This window comes from Muscardinus avellanarius (assembly GCF_963383645.1).
Source record: "Muscardinus avellanarius genome assembly, chromosome: 21".
Lineage (NCBI taxonomy): Eukaryota > Metazoa > Chordata > Mammalia > Rodentia > Gliridae > Muscardinus > Muscardinus avellanarius.
In genome coordinates, this window is record NC_137807.1 from 23,432,596 (window position 1) to 23,437,323 (window position 4,728).

The window sequence follows — 4,728 nt, forward strand, 5'->3', positions numbered from 1 at the left end:
GGGGTATAGTAGACAGAAAAGGAGAGGGGCATAGTAGACAGATAAGGAGGAGAGAGAGGAGGAGCATGACAAGGATGACGAGAGGGATGAAGACTGGGACAATAGGAGGAGGAGGACAGTTAGGGGAAGGGGAGGTGGAGAAGCAGGAGGAGGAGGGAGATGAAGAGGAGGAGGAGAGGGAGGAGGAGCATGAAAAGGAAGAGGAGGAGAGGGAGGAGGAGAAGAACTAGAACAAAAAGGAGGGGAAGGAGGAAGAGAGGAGGAGGAGGAGGGAGAAGAGGAGGAGGGAGACGAAGAGGAGGAGGAGAGGGAAAAGGAGGAGCATGACAAGGAAGAGCAAGAAGGGGAGGAGAACTGGGCCAAGAAGGAGGAGGGGGAGGACCCTGCAGAGCCCCCTGGGCTCCCACTGACCTAGCAGTTCTCAGTGACATGCGGGAAGCTCCATCCACGACAAAACACACATCATGGCTCCAAAGAGGGCACCTCACCTGTTCTCTGGATTGTGTGTTTGTGAAGAGCTGCACACAGTTTTCTGCACCTGGGAGGGGCTTTTCACAGGGACTGGGTCGCTGGAACCGCACTGTCCACCTGCCTGAGGCATCAGGCGCCGCCTCGCTCATCTGCTGAAGAAGCAGGGGGCAGCTGGCCCCGGTGGGCTGGACGCCCTGACCTCAACTCTCAACCTGGGGTCACCCTGAGAGGGCAGAGCCGCGCTGAGCCTCCTCCACCAGCAGGGGGCAGCAGAGCCCCAGGGGCTGCAGCCAGGACACAGGCAGGTGCTACCCAGAAAAGCCCAGGAGGGGGCCAGCCTGGGTCGGCAGGGTGTGCAGGGCTCGGCCCTTGGACTGGACATCAGCACAGTGCATCCTGGGCCTGTGTGGCAGTGCCCAATCCTGAGCGTCAGTCAGCATGTCATGGTGTCCAGCGCTCTGGCAGGAGCTGGGCTCAGTGGTCCTCACAGGGCAATGCTTGGGGAGCCTGGGCCAGGGTAACGAGGGCAGATCCTGCAAGAAATTGGAGCCCACCCCGTCAGGTGGTCTCTAGAGGGCCCCGCTCTGCCACCGGGCTCCAGCAGGGTCAACAGCCCTTGACCTGAGCCAGGACACCCACAGCCCTGGAGGGTGGGGACAGTGGTCCTGAGTGATCACTGAGGGGTGACTCTGACCCAGGGCTTGAGACCAAGGCTGGATCTCTGCCCAGAGAAGCAGCTGCAGGGCGTTGGTCTCCACCGGCCTCTGTCTCTTCTCCCCACACAGCTGGTGAGAATGGTCCCCAGGACCAGGGAGGAGCCAGGAGAGGACAAATTTGCATAACCCCCAAAACCACTGCCTCCAAAGGCCTAGGGTCACCCTGCCCAACCCTCCTCCAAAATCCTGTGCTGATGTTTCCATGGTAACCAGAGCCCCTCCTTGGTCCTGGGGAGGCAGGGCCTCAGAGAGCAGAGGGGCTACCGCTGGGGCCAGGTGAGGGATCAGGGAGTCACACCCTTACAGCCAGCTGTCAATCTCATCTGTACCCAGGACACCTGAGCCTCCCAGGCCCTGTGTGATGTGGCCACCATAGGGCAGCAGAGACCCACCTGCCCTAGCCTTGGGGATGGGTTGGCTGGGCCTCAGGGGATTGTGCCTATTTATTTTTGGTGAATTGTAGTCATCGCCTTAAGGAGGCCACGATGGCAGAGACACACACACACACACCATCCATTCAGCCCTTCCCAGCTCCACCCCATTCCCCCCTTCCCCGCTCCTCATGTTTGGCTTAGTGGGTGATTTGATAGGTTTGTGAATGGAAGCCCTTCCTTCTTACCTCCCTTTTTTCCTTCCTTCCTCCTCCCTCCCTCCCTCCCTCCTTCCTCCTTTCTTCTTTCCTGCTTCCTTCTTTCGTAGTGAGAATTGGACTCGGGTGCTCTCTATCTCTGAGCTACATCCTAACTTTTATTAGAGACAGGCTCCTCCAAGTTTCCACACTGATCTCGTCCCTGAGATCCTGTTTCCTGGGCTCTGAGTATGTGGAGTTACAGGCTGCGCAGCGCACAGCACACGCCAAGGCTCTGTCAACAGTCCGTGTGCACATTGACACCGTAGGGTTTCGTCGGGCTCCGCTCAGGAGCTGTGTGATCTTGACAGGACCCTGCTGCCCCCGTGTCTGGCTGTCACGTGGAGACTGGGGTCAGCGGTCACTGTTCTGTGGTGAAGGGACCCCTGAATGGAGCTTAAACTCCTGAACACCTGGACTCTTCTGGAAACTCACTGAGAGAAGCCCTGCAGCCTCACACCAAGATGGCTCACCTCCCTCCTGGGCCAGGATTCCACTCAGCAAGGTGATGGGCTTCCTGCCAGGACAGTCACAAGGTCAGCCCTGTCCCTCCCAGGACCCTCTGGGCAGAAACAGGTCACCCCTAGCCCAGGACTCCAGGCTGCAAGGGAGATGCAGACACCTCCCCTCTGGGCTCTGCATGGCCAGGGCATCAGGAGAGTGGACTGACACCATGGAGTGGAGGTCACCTGGACAGTGGGGCCAGCAGACACAGGATGGCCCCATGAGCTGGGTGCTGTGTGCAGGGTCCCCCTCTCCTCCTGTGCCCTGGGCTGAGCATTGCCCCAGACTCCACCAGGCTCCTCCTTCAGCCTCCTGAGCTGGGCTGATTTGCATAGAGGCAGCTCTCTCCAGCAGGGGATAAGAGAGGCCAGGGGGAAGGCAGCCCAGCCTGGCCTGGGGAGCAGCCCAGCCTGCACCATGGCCTGGACCCCCCTCCTCCTGGGACTCCTGGCTCACTGTGTAGGTGCTGTCTAGAGACCACCCAGCCAGCTCAGCAGGGCCAGCCTGTGTGGGCAAAGGCTCAGACCTGTGCAGGATGGGGCTGGGGGCTGGGGCTGACCTCCCCACCCTGGGCTCACTGGCTGTGTGAGCCTGAGGGGCTGCGGCTCCAGGACACAGGGCGGGGCTGCTTCTGTGTTCAAGGCTCCATGCTCCAGCCAAACCCATGGCGAGCTGGTGGGGAGGCTGATGAAGGGGTGATCTCTGTGCCCAGTGAATCCCTGAACTGAGCCAGGCCCAGAGAGGGGGCTCCTGGGATTGTTCCTTCTTCACCTGCACATAACTCCTGTCCTCTGCTCGCAGGCTGCGTGGCCTCCTATGAGCTGACTCAGCCCTCCTCGGTGTCCGTGACCCCGGGACAGACGGCCAGGATCACCTGTGGGGGTAACAACATTGGAAGTAAATATGTGCACTGGTACCAGCAGAAGCCACCACAGGCCCCTGTGCTGGTCATCTATACTGATAGGAAGCGGCCTTCAGGGATCCCTGACCGTTTCTCTGGCTCCAACTCGGGGAACACGGCCACCCTGACCATCAGCGGGGCCCAGGCCGAGGATGAGGCTGACTACTACTGTCAGGTGTGGGACGGCAGAGCTGGAGCTCACAGTGACTCACGCCCAGGGGGAAGTGAGACCCAAACTGCCCCAGCCTGGCCCGCGGCCCCTCCCTGCAGCTCACAGCACAGGAGCCCCTGCCACAGGTGGCGCTGGCCCCTGCCCCACATTCCTAAGCAGTGGGACAGTCCTGCCCTCTCCACTGATGCCCTGAGACCTGAGCTGCCCCCTCCAGGGCCACCTGTGAGTTCCAGGCCCCTGGGTGTTAAGCTTCAGGGGAATCCACAGTGATGGGGTGTTGGCTGTGGTTCAGAAGGGCGGCGGGGATGGTTTTAGCCTGGGGCTTGTACACTGGAGGGTTAAAGCAGGTCTGGAAGGAACAGACTGGGACTGGGCAAGTCTGTGATGCAGTGAACTTGGTGGATATTGGGATGTCCTGCATGGGGTCGTGATTAGCAGATTTCTTAGACAAGCTTCCTGCCTGCCCAGGTGAGAGGTGTTTCTTCAGTACAGGCGGCTGCCGACCTGGACGCAGGTTCTCAGGAATGGGCTGGATGAGGAGCAACTGACTTACGGTTTTCACCCTCAGGCTCCTGGGCACGCGGTCCTGGGTCCAACATGACGCTGACACAGGGGACCTCCGTCCTCAGCACCAGCACACTTTCAGGACAGTGATGATGGGTCAGGGGTGGGGACCTGCCATCCCTGAGGGAAGCAGACACACAGGCCTCCATGTAGGGTGAGGTCCTGGGTCAGCTGCTGCGGAGCTGCAGGACTCCTTCCTAGGGATAGAAATGAGCGTGAGGGTCCCCAAAGGAGAGCTGGGGTGGGGTCTGGGTGGAGGGGAGGCCATCCCAGGTCCAGGGCGGCCTGGACAGGACTGAGGTCAGGAAGGCATGGCGGCCTGGCCCTGCCTGTTCCAGCTACACCCAGCAGTGCCCGGGCTCCTCCTCCCTCCTCAGGACCCTTCTCCCCATCCCCTGCCTCCCCCATCATGGCCTCCCCTGTGTCTGCCCCCTCTGTGCAGAGCCTCCCTGCTCCAGGCCAGGGCTGCAGAGGAGCCCAGCCTAACCTGGGCCAGAGCTGCTTCCTGCCCATGTGTGACAAAGCCATTGGCAGCAGCACCTCAGGGCCTCACAGTGGGAGGGGTCTGCGACAGCCTGGGGACCCTCAATGCTCCCGGCAGGACTCTAGTGACCCTCTCTGCTGAGGCCATCTTGGCTCCTCCTGCTGCCGCACCGGAGGCCACCTGTGGCCCCTGCAGGTAGCCAGAGCACCTCCATCACCCGTTGCCCTGACCGGCTTCGTCCTCGGACTCATGGGATATGACCACGAGTCAAAAAGAAATCACAGGCTC

The 4,728-nt window shown here is 60.9% G+C and overlaps 1 gene segment (V, D, J or C); it reads left to right on the plus strand.

The window, feature by feature from the left end:
• The first annotated feature begins 909 nt into the window (after positions 1-909).
• On the plus strand, positions 910-3,547 carry LOC308278186 (immunoglobulin lambda variable 3-9-like). The segment is given in 4 exons: positions 910-988; positions 1,257-1,259; positions 3,121-3,395; positions 3,491-3,547.
• The last annotated feature ends 1,181 nt before the right edge of the window (positions 3,548-4,728 follow it).